Below are 19577 nucleotides of genomic sequence, written 5' to 3' on the forward strand. Positions count from 1 at the left end.
CTGACATGGATCTAACTCAACAGCAATCAACTTTTCTTAAGAGTTATTGATGATCACAAAATACAATAGTATTCCTAAAATTTTAGGACTACATTTGCATCTTGTCTAAAGATTAATTAAGGTGCTGCTTACTTAAATTAAGTCTGAAAGTAATAATCTACTCATCAGAAACAGTAACATATGCTTTCTTGTTCAATCCCTAAAAATAAGTGTACAAATGTAGAACAAACATAAAAATTGTTCCTAAACACATGCAATTAAAAAATTGCTGCAGAATGTGAGGTGGCAAGTTCTCATTTATTGCCCCCAACTTATACTGACAAGGCAGTGTGAGCCTCCACCATCCTATTGTTTATACTGCCATAGCACTGTGGGGTACAAGTTGCAGGATTCAGATTCAATGATATTGATAAAGTGAGCAATACATATTCAAAATATGACATGCAATCTACTAAAAGAAAATTAACAGAGAATGATAGTGGCCATCATTTCATTAACCCTTCTGCATGTCTCGGATCAGGTGCAGAGTATTCTGCACGGAGAGGGTGAACACCTAGAGGTCCTAGTACACGTTGGGACCAATGACATAGGTAGAAAAAGAGAGGAAATCCTGAAGCGAGAATTCAGGGAGTTAGGTAGGAAGCTGAAAAGCAGGACCTCCAAGGTATTAATCTCAGGATTGCTGCCTGTGCCATGTGTTAACGAGCTCAAACATAGCATGATCATGCAAATTAATGCATGGCTGAGAGACTGATGTACAGAGCAGGGCTTCAGATTTTCTGGATCATTGGGGCCTCTTCTGCAGGAGGCAAGACCTGTACAAAAAGTATGGGTTAGACCTGAACCCAAAGGGGTCCAATATCTTAGCAGGCAGGTTTAATAAAGCTGTTACAAAGGGTTTAAACTAATTTGGCAGGGGGATGGGAACCAGAATGACAGGGCCCAGGGAGGGGAAAACAGAAATAAATCAAAGATAGCGTGCAACTGAGATAAAAGGACAGGCAAAAGATGAGGCATAATCACAGCCAGTGGGATGAGTTACAAGTCAAGTCAAGTCAAGTCAACTTTTATTGTCATTTCGACCATAACTGCTGGTACAGTGCATAGTAAAAATGAGACAATGTTTTTCAGGACCATGGTTTACATGACACAGTACAAAAACTAGACTGAACTACGTAATTAAAAAAAACACAGGGAAAGCTATACTAGACTACAGACCTACACTGGACTGCATAAAGTGCACAAAAACAGTACCGGCATTAAAATAAATAATAAACAGGACAGTAGGGCAAGGTGTCAGTCCAGGCTTCGGGTATTGAGAAGTCTGATAGCTTGGGGGAAGAAACTGTTATATAGTCTGGTCGTAAAAGCCCGAATGCTTCGGAGCCTTTTCCCAGATGGCAGGAGGGAGAAGAGATTGTATGATGGGTGCATGGGGTCCTTCATAATGCTGTTTCCTTTGTGGATGCAGCGTGTAGTGTAAATGTCCGTGATGGCAGGAAGAGAGACCCCGATGATCTTCTCAGTTGACCTCACTATCCGCTGCAGGCTCTTGTGATCCGAGATGGTACAATTTCCAAACCAGGCAGTGATGCAGTTGCTCAGGATGCTCTCAATACAACCCCTGTAGAATGTGATGAGGATGGGGGGTGGGAGATGGACTTTCCTCAGCCTTCGCAAAAAGTAGAGATGCTGCTGGGCTTTCTTTGTTATGGAGCTGGTGTTGAGGGACCAGGTGAGATTCTCCGTCAGGTGAACACCAAGAAATTTGGTGCTCTTTACGATCTCTACCGAGGAGCCGTCGATGTTCAGCGGGAAGTGGTCACTCCGTGCCCTCCTGAAGTCAACAACCATCTCTTTTGTTTTGTTCACATTCAGAGACAGGTTGTTGGCTCTGCACCAGTCCGTTAGCCACTGCACCTCCTCTCTATAAGCTGACTCATCGTTCTTGCTGATGAGACCCACCACAGTGGTGTCATCGGCGAACTTGATGATATGGTTCGAGCTGTGTGTTGCAGCACAGTCATGGGTCAGCAGAGTGAACAGGGCAATAGAGGCGTGGTGCAGTTAAAACAGAAACCTACTGCAATTTTTTGAGGTAATTACAAGCAGGGCAGTCAAAGGAGATGCAGTAGATGTGGTGTACTTGGATTTTCAGAAGGCCTTTGACAAGGTGCCGCACATCAGACTGCTTACAAAGAGACCATGGAATTACAGGGAAGTTACTAGCGTGAGTGGAGCATTGGCTGATCGGCAGTAAGCAGAGAGTGGGAATAAAAGGATCCTATTCTGGCTGGCTGCTTGTTACCAATGGAGTTCCACAGGGGCCAGTGTTGGGACAGTGGCTTTTTAAGATGTATGTCAATGATTTGGACTATGGAATTAATGGGATCTGTGGTTAAATTTGCCGATGCTACAAAATCGGTGGAAGAGCAGGCGAGGTTTAGATAGTTTAAGGGCACGGCCAAAGAAGTGACAAATGAAATATAATGTTAGAAAGTGTATAGTCATGCACTTTGGTGGAAGAAAAAAAACAAGCAGACTATTATAAAGATGGGGAGAGAATTTGAAATGCAGACATGCAAATGGACCTGGGAGAATCCTTGTGCAGGATACCCTCCAGATTGAATCAGTGGTGAAGAAGGCAAATGCCATGTTGGCCTTCATTTCTAGAGGTACAGATTATAACAGCAGGGATGTGATGCTGAGGCTCTATAAGGCACTCGTGAGACCACACTTGGAGTATTGTGTGCAGTTTTGGGTTCCTAATTTTAGAAAGGATATACCAACATTGGAGAGGGTTCAAAGGAGATTCCTGAGAATGATTCCAGGAATGAAACTGTTGAAAGGCCTGAACAGATTAGAAAGGGTAAAGTTATTTCCAAAGGTAGGGGAGTCTAGGACAAGAGGGCACGACTTCAGGATTGAAGGACGTCCATTTAGAACAGAGATGCGGAGAAATTACTTTAGTCAGAGGGTGGTAAATCTGTGGAATTCATTGCCATGAGTGGCTGTGAAGGCCAAGTCATTGTGTGTATTTAAGGCAGAGATAAATAGATTCTTGATTAGCCAGGAAATCGCAGGGTATGGGGAGAATGCAGGGGAGTGGGGGTGATTGGAAGAATTAGATCAGCCCATTATTGAGTGGTGGGGCAGACTCGATGGGCCAAATGGCCTACTCCTGCTCCTTTATCTTATGGTCTTATATCATCTGATGTGACCCTGCATTGAAGGAAAGGTTTGTCTTTGGAGAGAGGGTCCAAATTTATAGGAATTTTTTTTAGTACAGTTAGCTGGCTCCCAGAAAAATGGGCACAAGCCAGGCAGAAATCAAACACACACAGAAGCTAAGTTTGGTCACCTTGGAACTGATGAAAATAACCATATATAAATTTGTCAAAACTATACTGATGATTCCACAAAAAATATATATTTAAAGAAAACTTGCACATTCAAAGCAGTTTCCATTCCTTAAGCATCTTAACCACTTCATATAGTTAATTACCTAGTAAAATAACAAAGTACATCTAAAAGTAAATAGCTTAATTGCCTGAATTATTCCAAATGATTTGCCAAAGAATTTATGTCAATACGCCTCCTCAATTTGTTCAATGATGATCATGATTTTATGTCTACTGAAAATAATTTTCCAAATATTTCAACAGTTTAAAAATCTTAGAACTAAATCGCCAAAATCTACTCATAGAGATAGGACCAGGAAGATTTAGAGATAGAAGTACAGGAGAGTGGTCAGAAATAGCAATCTCTTTATATTCGATCAATCGAATCAATGGAATCATTCGACTGTCAATAAAAAAAAATCAATCCTGGTATAAGAATGATGGACATGAGAGAAAAAAGAATACTCTCATCAATACTCATCAACTATACCACATTTAGTTAGAAAAGATTGGATAAACAAAGCTGATTTATTAAATGTCGTTGGTTTGACAGATGAGTGATCTGATACTGGATCTAACCAGCAGTTAAAATCTCCTCCCATTACAAGAGAATAAGTACACAAATCTGGCAAAAAACAAAAATAGATGTTCAAAAAATCTTGGATCGTCTATATTAGGGGCATACACATTAGCAAAACCGATCAATTTACTGTCTAAACTGTCTATTTGTTATTGTACAGACAGTTTCAACCATTAGGATCCGAAAACAACTTTATGCTGAACAAAGGAAACTATTATCTACAAAAATCGAAACTCCACATGATTTTGCATTAAACGAAGAATGGAATTGCATACCTTTCCACCGAGTAAAAAAACGTAAGCTATCACAGCTGCGTATGTGCGTTTCTTGTAAAAAAAGGATGCTTTTAGTTTTTTTAATATAAGCACTTTGCTCCATTTAATGGGATGATTCAGTCCTTTCACATTCAAACTAAATAAGTTAATATTTCAAAACATTTTAAATACAAATCATGTAATTAAAAGATCTGGCCATAAGTTATTAAAACTAGAAAGCAAATCGTAAGGTAAGGTAGTCAAACAGGCAATCATATAATCAACCCAACATAGCTCCCAGAAAGAAATAGACCCTAGCCCTTCCCCCACCCAAAGCCAGAAGGCTGACCAATAGACAGTCAGCGAGCTAAGAACTAAGTTCCCTCCCCAAAAAATCCTGTTGACAGAAACTCCGGTCCTTCAAGGTCAATTATGTCCCTACCAAGACACAACATAGAAAGAAAAATAACTCAGTATTCAAAAATATAAAAGGGTCAATTTAAACAAATTCTAAGAAATATTAAAATAAAGCCTCAAAAAGGGATATAATAAAAAAGTATCAAAAAAAAACAAGACAGTATATGAATGGCCAAAACGTAAGCTTATTGAAATCTTATTTCAGATTCATATCAACAGAAGAAAAAATTGATCAAATATGAAATATAAGTTTTAGACTTCCACCTTCAGAAACTCTTTTGCGTCTTCAACCAACTTTATTCTTCTTTGAAATCCATTCTTCAAAACAATACTCAGATGGGCGGGAAACCGAAGGGATGGTTTAAATCCTTTACTGTAAAGATCCGACATTACTTCTTTGTATTTCATACGTTCAGTCGTGACTTCAGGTGAATAGTCTTCCACAAATCTGACCTTGTAACCATCGAAACTGATCATTCCTAGTCAACGGGTATGGCGAATTAAAAGGTCCTTAATACGAAATTCATGAAAACTTAGAATGACCGACCTGGGTCTCACTGCCAAGGACAATGGCTTCGAAGTCGGCGAGCGATATGCTCGAGCGAGCTTCGGCACAGAAGTGAATAAAACAGGGAATAACTGTTTCAGAAAGTTTGCAAAGAACTTCGTAGGGTCAGCGCCTTCAATTGATTCTTCAAGACCCAGAATTCGCAAATTATTACTGTTTCTATTTTCTACACTGATTATTCTTTTCATCATTTTTTCATTGGATAAGGATAACTCTTTATAGAGTTTAACTATATCTTCAATATCTTCAAGTGTCGCCAGTTTTGCAGTATTTTTCTGAATTCGATTCTCATGCTCAGTTAAGGTTTGTTGGATTGTATCCAATTTGCCATTAAGTCGTTGAAACTCCTCAGAAAATTCTGATTTTTGCTGTTTAAGGAAGTCACTGATTGAATCCAAAGAGACTGGGGATTCATCTTCTGTGTCTCTTTCTTTTGCAAAAGCTTTTGTTCTGTTCCCAGCCATAGTAAGGCAGTGCTAAAATATAATAAGGTTTCAAAAAAAAACTGGTAAGAGACTAAAGTAAGTAGGGTAGGAGCAAACAGGAGGAAATCTGCAGATGCTGTAAATTCAAACAACAACACACACAAAATGCTGGTGGAACACAGCAAGCCAGGCAGCATCTATAGGAGAAGTACTGTCGACAAAGGGTCTCGGCCCGAAACGTCGACAGTACTTCTCCTATAGATGCTGCCTGAACTGCTGTGTTCCACCAGCATTTTGTGTGTAGGGTAGGAGCAATCTAAGACAATGTTACTCCATTAGCTGCCAACAGGGTTCTCTTTAAAATTTGTGCAGAATAAAATTACTCTTTTTTTTTTAAGAAAATACGTTGGAAGAGACGTCTAGTCTTATTATATGGGATACTTTTAAAGCATATATCTGGGGTCAAATTATTTCTTATACTGCAAACATCATGGCTCGCAGACTTGAAAATATTATATCTTCTATAGTTCTGGATGATCAGACAGGATTTATTAAAAATCGATATTCCCATTTTAATATATGGCATTTGTTAAATGCATTCTCCATCTAAGGAAATATCGGAATGTGTGATATCTTTGGATGCAGAGAAGGCTTTTGACAGAGTTGAATGGGATTATCTTTTTACATCTTTAGAAAAATTTAATTTTGGACCTAATTTTATTCATTGGATTAAACTACTTCATTTATTTCCCTCCGCTCTGGTTCTTACTAATCTTCAGAATTCTAAACCCTTTAAACTCCAACGTGGAACTACACACGGTTGTCCTTTGAGCCCTCTGCTTTTTGATTTGGCATTAGAACCCTTAGCAATTGCTTTTCAAGAGTCTAAAGAGATTACTGGTATTTTAAGGAGAGGTATTATTCATAAAGTGTCGCTCTATGCTGATGACTTATTGCTCTTTATATCTAATATACCATTTTATACCAACCTCTTTACCATTTGTGTTCCATTTACTGACTAATTTTAGTCAGTTCTCAGGATATAAATTAAATTTACATAAGAGTGAACTGTTCCCTTTAAATAATTTAATACCATTTGATATTAACCTTCCTTTTAAAATTTTAAGAAAACAATTTACATATTTAGGAGTAACAATTACTAAGAATTATAAAGATTTATTTAAGGAAAATGTTTTAACTTTATTGAATTATGTTAAAAAACAGTTTCTAATTGGCCACCTCTCTGTTTATCACTGACTGGCCGCATTAATTCTATTAAAATGAATATCTTACCTGAATTTATACACCTTTTTCAAGCTGTGCCTGTTTTTATTCCTAAATCTTTTTTTTGACTCTTTGGATTCATTTCTTTCTTCCTATATATGGAAGAATATAAAACCTTGAATAAATAAAGCTCACGTTCAAAAAACCAAACAGAATGGAAGCTTTGCCTTACCCAATTTTAGATTATATTATTGGGCAGTTAATATATGAAATATTACGTTTTGGATATATTACATTAACCATGAGAATGGCCCTATATGGGTTTCTTTGGAAGTCAATTCTGTTATGAAATTTTCCATTACTTCTTTACTTGGATCTTCATTTCCTCTATCTTTAAATAAACTAACTGACAATGTGGTGGCCAAACATACTTTGAGGATTTGGTTACAGTTTAGAAACATTTTGGTTTATTGAGATTCTCCCTCTCGAGTCCCATCTTTTCTAATTGTTAATGGACCTATCTTTTAAAGAATGGGATAGATTGGGTATTAAAACATTTCAGGATTTGTTTGATGGAGATAATCTCTCTTGTGCAACTTTCAACGAAATTTAACCTTTCCAATACTCACTTTTTCCGATATTTACAGATTAGAGATTTTTTAAGATCCGACCTACATACATTTCCTACAAGTCCAGATAAGAATAGATAAAATTTTTAATCTGAAACCCTTTGACAACAGTTCAATATCTCACATTTACGGTCTGCTGTTGGGACTTAAAAAGGCCTCTTTAGATAAAATTAAAGGAGACTGGGAGGAGGATTTACAGATTTTCATATCTGAAGAGAACTGGAAGACTATTCTAAAATTGATTAATTCTTCATCATTATGAGCTCGTCATTCTTTATTACAATTCAAAGTGTAATATGTCTAAAGACAAGCTCTCTTGTTTCTATGCAGATATTTCCCCCTACTGGGACAGATGCACTAATGGAGTGGCCACACTAATTCATATGTTTTGGATATGTCCGAGCCTTGAAAAATTTTGGAAAGATGTATTTCAAACTTTTTCTGTACTTTTCAATGTTAGTTTTAAGCCCAATCCCTTGTCTGCCGTGTTTGGTATTGTTGAGGATAGTATTACAAAATTGAAGCCATCTAATTTGCGGGTATTGGCCGTTATGTCTCTTATGGCCAGGAGGGTGATCTTGCTCAAGTGGAAAGAGGCTGCCCCACCCACTCATGTTCAATGGCTATCTGAAGTTATGTTGTGCCTTGATCTAGAGAAGATTCATGGCTCAATTTCTGATTCTAAACATGATTTTCTGATGTTATGGGGACCCTTTCAGAGTTACTTTCATAATCTTTGAACTGTTATTAAAGTATGGACAGCCATTATTATTATAATATTATATGGTAAGGTATTTTTTTTTCTTTTTTTTCCACCAACCAGCTCATTTTAGTAGCGGGGTAGACTTTTTTTAATAAAATACAATTATTTTATTTTATTTCATTTCATAATTCAATCTTTTTTTCTACGTGATTGATTTGGAATATAGAATACTGTGATCATATTACTGTGATTTAAATGTAATGTAATTCATATTACTTGTATCCTTATGAATTTTTGTATTTTTATTCATGCAATTTATATAATATTAATAAAAATATTGAAAGGAAAAATCTTAGAACTATACAATCTGTCAACTCCAAAATCCGTCTCTTGATGCACTTCAGAAGGATCCCTATCATTTAAAATAGATCGAGTCAAGTTTTCCTAAAGTTCTAACGCATTAACTCTTCCCAGAATCCAAATTGTCTCTGACTTCTACACACAAGAAGCTTCATTGAGAATGAGGATCCTGTGAAATGCCTTCACAAATACCACCTCACAAACATCCAGGTGTTCTCTAAATAAAAGTACATTTCTGACACACTGCACCCTCATATGCTTAAGAACATAAGTCAATTAATTACCACCCTCTCCTATTTGTTATAACAGAATTACAGTCCAGTTTTGATAAAAAATGGAAACTGAAGTAAATAATAAATAAATATTACTAATACTGATTTAAATAAAGACTAATTATTTAAAAAATTACAAAAGTTTACCTTCTCCTTTGTTTCCTAACTCCATGCAAATCATGATTCAAATTACTGGATCCACCAGAGACATAATCCCAATGTATACAGGTGTCAGACAAATCTACATGCTCACTCCAACTCCATTCTTGATCTTCCTTGCCGCATTATTGCACCTCTGCTCCAACAAGATTCCAGCTGAAGCTGAGCTAATCAATGAAAGGAGATAAAAGGTTTAATCTCCCTCATCTCCATCCCACAAGCAAGGTCACTCTAACCTAAGTCTTTAAGCTGAATTATGAAAAAGATATGTACATACCTGCAAATTTGGAAGCCAAACTCCAATACAGCACTGAGTTATTCGTTGAAGTGCGTAGCAGAATGAGCCCTAGAACATACATTCATAAAGCATAGACCCTCCATCAAATAGGTCCTACGTAGAACAGAGCAGGTTCTTTAGACCACCATGTCTGAGACAACAGTGATACCAATCCAAACTAAATAATATCTGACAACAACACAGAAAATGCTGGTGGAACACAGCAGGCCAGGCAGCATCTATAGGGAGAAGCGCTGTCGACATTTCGGGCCGAGACCCTTCATCAGGATATCTGCCTACACACAGTCTCTATCCCTCAATTCTCTGCCTGTTCAGGTGTACATCTAAATTCCACTTAAGCATTGTCATCATATCCAGGAAGATGCAGGGTATAACATAAACAGAAAAGCTGAAAATTATGGCAAACTACCAATCTTTCCTTGTACCAATAAAGAGAAAATGGTATCAATGATAACTGCCAAAATACTTCAAGAAAGAAATACACAAATCTATTCAAATCACCACCGTGAACAGGCTACATTTATATTCTCAGCAATTGAACTTAAAATCTCAGACTGAAGCATCATGCCACTTAATACAACTATCTTATGATTTACACCATATATGTTTATACTGTTCACTATTCTTTCTTCTTTATTTGCTGTTCAGCACTAACCATATGCATTAAGAATGCGGGAGACCACAAGACCTATATCCTCTACCTTTTCTTTTCTCTTGAACATTGAGTTTACAAGATCTTTAACCACTTATAACTTTATGTTTAGCTATTTTAATGTTCCTTACTTACTAAACACAGGTTGTTATATGCACTCATATTACATTATCTGCTATTGTTAGACGATGTTACTAATTTTTGGATTCTTTGTTGCCTCAATGGAATCAACAGTCCATCTGAGTTTAGTTTGGTGCGAAACTAACCTAATTCACACAAATTTCCTTCAGGCAAGTTACTGATATAAATTATAAACAACGGTGATCATATCTGCAATCAGCAAACGGCATTTTAAAGTACATTTATTATCGAAGTATATTTACAACCTTATTTGTCTCCTTACATACAGGCAGCCATAACCAAGAAACGCAATAGAACCCTTTTCTTTAAAAAAGAACACCATTAAACACCTAATGTGCAGAAAGAAAAGCAAAGGATGCAAACAATAAAAATAAGCAAATAAAATTCAGAACTGAAGCTCATGAAAGTGAGTCCACAGCCACGAAGTCAGTCATCACTGCAGCCAACCCAGGAGCCCATTAGTTGCAGGCCACATCTTCAATCTCGCATGTCACAATTCCTCCAAAATTCACACACTTAAATTTAAATATTAGTCTTTTCAAATCATTTTATTATTATTATTCAAAAGTACACAGGTACATCGAAGTAACAACACTTACAATGCCTCAAAAAAAATTATCTTAAAGATTGAAAATGTTGGTGAATAAAAAAAACTGTACTAAGCAAGAAAAGTGAGAAAAAAAAGAACCCATTGAGGGCACAACCCCGGAGCCATGCGTCATAAAGAAAACTTCTAAAAATAAACATCAAACCGCCAAGAAGAAGAAAAAAATACATCAAAACAAAATTTACACTTAAATCGTGGAGGAAATCTATCAGTTAACTGAAATGATAGTAACGAGCAAATGAGCCCCATCTCTTCTCAAAATCAAATAAAGGTACTATTATGAATATGAACCCCTTGATGAAAGGTTCTATTGGAATAATTTATAATTTATTACTACAATAGGATAAGCGTCCTTTACTTAAGTTTAAACAGGATTGGGAGAAAGAACTCAATTTGACTTTTATATGGGAGGATTGGACGCGGATTCTGAAGTTGGTTAACTCTTCCTCGGTCTGTGCTAGTCATTCACTGATTCAATTTAAAATTGTACATCGTTACCATTGGACGAAAGAGACTTTCTAAAATATTTTCCAATGTTGACAAGTATTGTGATAGATGTAAAACTGAGATAGCCATACTGACACATATGTTCTGGTCATGTTCTATATTAAAACCGTTCTGAATGAAACCTCTTTTAGTCTTCATTTAAAAATGATACTCTCCAAAATCTGTTTGGATATCACACCAACTAAAATCAACAAGAGATCCTTTCTGAATCCTTGCTGATGTTCTTTACTCCGTTAATTCAACAGCTAATGGTAAAGCTAACTTGGCAGTAATATTTTGTAACTAGGCAGATGACCTGCCAAACACAAGAGATTCTGCAGATGTAACTACAACCCCCCACTTGGGATTCTCCTGCCAAAGGTACAAATGTTCATTTATTATCGAAGTACACAACTTTGAAATTCTTCAGTTCTCCAGAGAGCCATGAAACCAAGAAAGAACCAAGAAATCAAGAATGGTGGGAGAGTCTAAGACCAGAGGACACAGCCTCATATTACAGGGGCGTCGTTTTAGAACAAAGGTGTGGAGAAATTTCTTTAGCCAGAGAGCAAAATTACTTTCTACTTTTCGCAGGGATCCACGCAACTACCTTGTCCATTCATCTCTCCCCACTGATCTCCCTCCTGGCACTTATCCTTGCAAGTGTAACAAGTGCTACACCTGCCCCTACACCTACTGCTACCATTCTGTGCCCTAAACAGTCCTTCCAGGTTTAGAGTCTGTTGGGGTCATATACTGAGTCTGGTGCTCCCGGCATGGCCTCCGGTATATCGGTGAGACCTGACGTAGATTGGTAGATCACTTCATCAAGCACCAATGTTCCATCCGCCAGAAAAAGTGGAATCTCCCAGTAGCCACCAATTTTAATACCACTTCCCATTCCCATTTTGATATGTCTTATCCATGGTCTCCTCCACTGTCATGATGAGGCCACACTTAGGGTTGAGGAACAACAGATTATATTCCATCTGGATAGCCTCCAACCTGATGGCATGAACACTGATCCCTCAAACTTCTGAGGCACCCCCCTCTCCTTCACCATTCCCCATCCCCTTTTCCCTCTTTCACCTTATCTCCTTGCCTGCCCATCACCTCCCTCTGGTGCTCCTTCCCCCTTTTCTTTCTTCCATAGCCTTCTGTCTCCTCCACCAATCAAATTTCCAGCTCTTTACTTCATCCCTCTCCCTTCAGGTTTTACCTATCACCTAGTGTTTCTCTCTCCACTCCCTCCACCTTTTTAATCTACTCCTCAGCTTTTATTCCTCCAGTCCTGCCAAAGGGTCCCAGCCCAAAACGTCAATTGTGCTCTTTTCCATAGATGCTGCCTAGCCTGATGCATTCCTCCAGCATTTTGTGTGTGGTGCTTGGATTTCCAGCATCTGCAGATTTTCTCTTGTTTCTAAACTTTCACACTCACCTTGATGTTTCAATTCCCCTTATCGCTTTAATCTGCAAACAATGGAAATTTTGATCTACTCGCGTGCCATCCTGCTGCCTTCTCGCTATATGGTTCACTCACGCCGCCTCTGCCTCCCAGAAGCTTCTTGGAGACTGCAGAGTGAGTGCTAATTTCCAAACAGCAGAACACAGGCTCCAACAGCTCCAAAATCACGTTCAAGATGAGAAAAAAGTAAAAAACATAAAAGAAGTGAAAAAGATTGGTTTCATGATCTATCAAGAAGATGTCTACCAAATGAGCAGTACATCAACTTGGCTAGAACAGGTGGCCAAAGACTCTATCAAGCACTGTGCCAGCCCCAGGACAATCCCACCGCGTTTGTACATTCACCCCGTGACTGCCTGAGACATAGAAACATAGAAAACCTACAGCACAATACAGGCCCTTCAGCACACAAAGTTGTGCCAAACATGTCCCTACCTTAGAAATTACTAGGCTTACATATAGCCTGCTATTTTACTAAGCTCCATGTACCTATCTAAAAGCCTCTTAAAAGACCCTATCATATCCGCCTCCACCACCATTGCTGGCAGCCCATTCCACACACTCACCACTCTCTGAGTAAAAAACTTACCCCTGACACCTCCTCTGTACCTAATCTCCAGCACCTTAAATCTGTGTCCTCTTGTGGCAATCATTTCAGCCCTGGGAAAAAGCCTCTGACTATCCACACGATCAATGCCTCTCATCATCTTATACACCTCTATCAGGTCACCTCTCATCCTCCATCACTCCAAGGAGAAAAGGCCGAGTTCATTCAACCTATTCTCATAAAGCATGCTCCCCAATCCAGACAACATCCTTGTAAATCTCCTCTGCACCCTTTCTATGGCTTCCACATCCTTCCTGTAGTGAGGCAACCAGAACTGAGCACAGTACTAGCTGCAACATTACCTTTCCACTCCTAAATTCAATTCCATGATTGATGAAGGCCAATACACCATACGCCTTCTTAACCACAGAGTCAACCTGCGCAGCTGCTTTGAGTGTCCTATGGAGTCGGAACCCAAGATCCCTCTGATCCTCCACACTGCCAAGAGTCTTACCATTAATAGTATATTCTGCCATCATATTTGACCTACCAAAATGAACCAGTACACACTTATCTGGGTTGAACTCCATCTGCTACTTCTCAGCCCAGTTTTGCATCCCATCAATGACCCGCTGTAATCTCTGACTGCCCTCCACACTATCCACAACACCTCCAACCTTTGTGTCATCAGCAAACTTACTAACCCATCTCTCCACTTCCTCATGCAGGCCATTTATAAAAATCACAAAGAGGAGGGATCCCAGACAGACCTCCATGCAGAATATGACCCATCTACAATCACTCTTTGCCTTCTGTGGGCAAGCCAGTTCTGGATCCACAAAGCAATGTCCCCTTGGATCCCATGCTTCATTACTTTCTCAATAAGCCTTGCATGGGGTACCTTATCAAATGCCTTGCTGAAATCCATATACACTACATCTACTGCTCTTCCTCCATCAATGTGTTTAGTCACATCCTCAAAAAATTCAATCAGGCTCGTAAGGCAAAACCCGCCCTTTGCAAAGCCATGCTGACTACTCCTAATCATATTATACCTCTCCAAATGTTCATAAATCCTGCCTCTCAGGATCTTCTCCATCAACTTACCAACCACTGAGGTAAGACTCAATGGTCTATCATTTCCTCAGCTATCTCTACTCCCTTTCTTGAGTAAAGGAACAACATCTGTAACCCTTCAATCCTCCGGAACCTCTCCCGTCCCCTTTGATGATGCAAAGATCATCGCCAGAGGCTCAGCAATCTCCTCCCTCGCCTCGCACAGTAGCTTGGGGTACATTTCGTCTGGTCCCAGCGACTTATCCAATTTGATGCTTTCCAAAAGCTCCAGCACATCCTCTTTCTTAATATCTACATGCTCAAGCTTTTCAGTCCACTGGAAATCATCACTACAATCACCAAGATCCTTTTCCATGGTGAATACTGAAGTAAAATATTCATTAAGTACCTCTGCTATTTCCTCCGGTTCCATACACACTTTTCCTTCTGATCAGAAACCCATGGAAAAAAGAAAAGGGCACAAGAGGGAGGTGATGGACAGTAAGGAGATAAGGTGAGAGAAGGAAATGGGAATAGGGAATGGTGTGGGGGGGGGGGGGGGGTGCAATACCGGAAGTTCCAAAAATCAATGACGACTGTACTGTTTCCCAGATACTGTCTGGCCTGCTGAGCTCCTCCAACATGTTGCGTGTGTCGCAAATCTAATCGGTTTTTTTTAGGAGCTATGAAGCAGTTTTTAAATGGATCTTGACTGCCATCTAGTGGCCAAAACAAGCTCCTTAAGGCTGTGGTGCACAACAAACAGCCACAGACCACAACCAAATCATACGTTTCCCTCCAGTTGGTCTCAGGAGAGTGCACATAAGGAATGCAGCAATGAAACAGATTTAAGCAATATACTAATAGATTTGTTGAAGAGTTTATTTGTCAACATTTGATATGTTTTTCTTAGAAGTCCTTAATAGCCACCCACTGCTTCCAGCTGGAAGCTAAAATTTCTCATTTTATTCACAGGTACTATTTTGTTCCAATCAGCTGGAAGTGTCAAAGCAATTGGACACAATTGATTTTCCTTTAAACTAAGAGCTAAGTCTACCTGAGGAAAACCATTCATTTTTATTTTCTTTTAAACCAAGACCTTGGCCAATGTTAAGGAAGTCATTCACTTTAAAGCTAATGAAATATAGTACTATTCATAAGATTACAATTCTCTCAATTAAAAGCAATTAACTGGCAAAATATTCAAGAAACCCTCTCCAAGGATATATTGCTGAAATTTAAAAAATTGTGGCACATGGAGGACAAATTACTGCCTTTATTTTGAATGAAACATTCTTGAAAGCAAAAATTTCAGCCTTAGTGATACATAGGTAAAAGTTAATAGATGAGTATGTGCACAACCAGAATTGGAAAGCATATGAAGTCATTAAAACACAGAAGCTGGGATTATATCAGACAAAATAACAGAACACAAAGACGTGTTGACTTAGAAGCTATTCTCAACTGATAGTTGAATTAAAACAACGCTCACATGAATGGAAATGTCAATCAAACTGAAGTAATGAAATGGACCACATGAAGTTATGCACTAGTGCTATAAAACAGAGGTTCTCAACCTTTTTCTGCTTGTGATCCATTTGTAACTTTCATTTACCTCTGTGGCCCCATGGTCCAGTCTCCATTAGTTGCTAAAAAAATTTATGCTCAACTTTAATTATTGTAATATACAGTCAAAATTTATGTTTTAATGGGCTGATATTTTTATATGTTAAATATGTTACAGGTGTACATGAAAAATAAAACTATTTCAAAGCCTGAATAGGATACATTATTTATAATAATATAATATTGTATTAATTAAAAAACACTTAATATTGTTATTTTGGGTATTTAGTGAGAGCCTTGCAACTGACGCAAACCATCGAGTTTTTGAATATCTGGTTGCAACTTAGTTAAAGATTATCAAAAATCACTTCTTTGCACAACAACAAGATGGTTACAAGTTTCTGATAGCAGATGAAGAGATTAACTAAAACCCCATTCAACTTTGCTTTCTCCCAGAGCTGTGGAAATTTATTTTGAAATAGTTACCCAGAAATTTTGCTTGCTATATTTGAATTTAGCGTGAACTGTTATATCACCCTGAAGCTCAATAAGACATTCTTGCAAAGTGTTGTCAACATCACTTACATTTCCCCTAGATGGATCCACCACCCAATCTGGAATATGCAACTCCAGCAGGTCTCTGAATCGAAATTCCACATCAGTGTGCAGTTGTTTCAAATGGTCAAGATCTACAATCAGACCATCATCTTGCAATTCTATTTTAAGAGTGGCCAGTTAAGTAAATGGCATAAACTCGCAACTCCAATTTGCTGCTGAAAAGTTTGAGTCTAAGGAAGGCGGTAATAGCCTCTTTGCATGAGATGAGATGGCAGTTTTCTCCTGGTTCCTGATTGTTTAATAAATACAGTTTTTCAAATATATCTGACAAGTCAAATATGCAAGATTTAGCAGTGGCAATTTGTTCTCCAAGCTGCAATTGAAATGCTACAATACTACCAAGAAAAGCAAATTGAACATCCTTACAATTAAGTATCAGGGATTGAATAGAAATTATAGTGGTCGATAGTGATGCAGTGGTAGACTTGATCTCACCTTTCTACAGCTTAGCTGTTTTGAAACTGCAGCCTTCATGTCACGTTTTATAAGTATTGTAACACACGCAGGTCAGTGGAAGGCAAACCAGCCTCCTACTGTATACTCATAGATTGGCCTTGCTACAGACTGCCCCGCAAAATCTGCAGAAATTTTGTGATCTGGCATGGATATGGAGTGGAGTTCAGCGGGTAACCCTGCAGGGTGTTGAACGGTGATTTGTGTGTGGCTAAGCAGGAGCAGAGATAATGAATGACGTGCCACACTCCCCCCCACACCCCACAAACTACACTGTTTCACTGTCTGAATTGCATCATCTACCATATTTTTCCAGTCACTTCATTCAGGGTTCCAATTAAATTACATATGTTCATTGTTTTAATGAAATATTACTAAAATATATAAATAATACAGTAAACTTATCATGGCCCATCCAGAAACTACTATGGCCCCCAGTTTCTTATTTTTTTCCTTATGGCCCCTACAAAATTTGGCATGACTTTCTGGGGGAAATATGGCTCACACTGAGAAATACAGGTTTAAAAGATTTTATTTTTAATCTCACAAATAACTTGCTGGAATTCCATAACCTAAATGGAAGCTTGACAACAACTTGAGACAATCACCAATAAAAAGCAGTCAAAGAAACTAGAAAAGCAAATAAGATGCTGACTACACTGCAAAGGAGATCAAGTTTATAAACAGAGAATGCTGCAGGAGTTTAAGACCACGTATGTATTTAATTTTGGTCTCCTTAATTGAAATATAGACTTGTCTTGAAGGCAAAGCAGGGAATATTTACTAGACATGTTACAGTGACACAGAGGTACTGTGTAGTGAGCCTGTCAGGAAGGACAGGCAAATGATAGGGCAAAATTGCAGTCAATGGAATGAGTTAGAGACAGGGGACAAGATCAAAAAGGGTGACATACACAGGACTGAAAGTGTTATATTTGAATGCATGCAGTACAGGGAATAAGGTAGATGATCTTGTAGCATAGTTAGAGATTGACAGGTATGATATGATGCGAGTTATATACAGGCCACCAAACAGTAGCTAGGATGTGGTCTACAAATTACAACGAGAAATAGAAAATGTTTGGCAAAAGGGCAACGTTACAATCGACATGGGGATTTCAAAATGCAGGTAGATTGGGAAAATCGGGTTGGTGCTGACTTTGGATTCCAAGAGAGAGAAGTGAGTGTAGGGCACTTCACAGAAGTAAATGCAGCTGCTGTTACTAGAAATAAGGTTCTTGGGAAGCTGAAAGGCCTGAAGGAAGATAAGTCACCTGGACCAGGTAGCGTGCACCCCAGGGTTCTGAAAGTGGTAGCTTATGAGATTGTAGAGGCATAAGTAATGATCTTTCAAGAATCATTAGATTCTGGCATAGTTCCAGAGGAATGGAAAATTGCAAACATCATTCCACTCTTCAAGATGGGAGGGAGGCAGAAGAAAGGAAACTATAGGGCAGTTAGCCTGACCTCAGTGGTTGGGAAGATGCTGGAATCGACTGTTAAAGATGACATTTCGGGGTACACGGTACAGGGAGAATCTTGCCTGACAGATCTGTAGGAATTCTTTGAAGAAATAATAAGCACAATGTACAAAGGCGAATCAGTGGACATTCTCACAAGGCCTTCTGACAATTCTTTAGCAAGATGAGACCCCCCACGGTATTAGGACCATAAGATATAGGAGCAGGATTAGGCAGAGGGCTTAGGAGGCATTCTGTATCAAGATCAGGGCACAGGGTTGAAATCTGTTGCTTTTGTCAGCCAGAGTCTGTCACCCTTCAAGTGAAACTACCCCACACACAAAATGGGCTGTGGTGGATAAGCGAATATCTATATGGCGCCAAGTTTGAGGTGAGGATGGACAACAATCCATTGAGTTGTATCCTGACCTCGGTGAAATTGGATGCCACAGACCATCACCGGTTGACAGTATTGTCTGCCTGTGATTTCAGCCTGAAGTACCGGCCATAGAGCCAGAACGCTGATGTGGACACTTTGTCTCAAAGTGCTCTCGAAGAGATGGATATGGACAGAGAGTGGGAGAGCATTCCTGCAATGTGCCAGTTTTCCATCACAGGAAAATCAGAGGCAAGGTAAGGGCAGGATTGAGCAGTGGATCATTTGGGAGCTTCTGATTGTACCATTCCACAAGCTTACTGCACCTGACCGCTCTGAGTACAAAGCAGTTGCCTGAGTTGAGTCCAGAGAAGTGGCCACCACTCAGCGAAATAACCCTTGTATAGGTACCCTTTGGTCAGTTGTTACAAAAGGGGATATGGCTCAAGCTGAAAAGATGAAACACCCTGTCATATTTCTATTGCTGAGAGAATGGCACAAACTGGAGTTGAGGAACCAAATTCTATAGGGAGTCACATTTCCTCCAGGCAGGCCTCAGCATTCCCAGTCAGTTCTGCATAAGAAGTATCAGAGGATTGTTCTGAAGTCACTTCATGATGATTCAGGTCATTTGGGGTTTGACAAGACCTATGAATTGGTCAGAGATCAGTTCTACTGGCCCCGAGTAAAGCCTGAGGTTGAAGAGTACTGCAAGCCAACCATTTGATGTATTTGGAGTAAGATGCTGCCTACAGGTGGCGCTCCTTTATCACAATTGCAGAGTGTGAGTCCACTTGATCTGGTATGTATAGATTTCCTCTCCGTAGAGCCTGATTTTCAGCAGCACAGCAAATGTCTTG

At 38.9% G+C, this 19577-nt stretch overlaps 1 protein-coding gene and 1 long non-coding RNA gene across 3 annotated transcripts in view; both read right to left on the minus strand.

The window, feature by feature from the left end:
* bckdhb (branched chain keto acid dehydrogenase E1 subunit beta) overlaps positions 1 to 19577 on the minus strand; it is a 247391-nt gene that overhangs the window by 192002 nt on the left and 35812 nt on the right. The gene's annotated exons all lie outside the window — the stretch shown is intronic.
* LOC140732805 (uncharacterized) lies at positions 4923 to 9384 on the minus strand. 2 transcript variants are annotated; one of them, XR_012100144.1, is made up of 4 exons: positions 9270 to 9384; positions 8981 to 9159; positions 6939 to 7021; positions 4923 to 5696 (listed from the first exon to the last, which is right to left on the minus strand). It is a non-coding gene; the product is annotated as an uncharacterized lncRNA (long non-coding RNA). The 2 variants fall into 2 exon arrangements; XR_012100145.1 differs by lacking the exon at positions 6939 to 7021.

The sequence above is a fragment of the Hemitrygon akajei genome, chromosome 9 (genome assembly GCF_048418815.1).
Source record: "Hemitrygon akajei chromosome 9, sHemAka1.3, whole genome shotgun sequence".
In the NCBI taxonomy this organism is placed as follows: Eukaryota; Metazoa; Chordata; class Chondrichthyes; order Myliobatiformes; family Dasyatidae; genus Hemitrygon; species Hemitrygon akajei.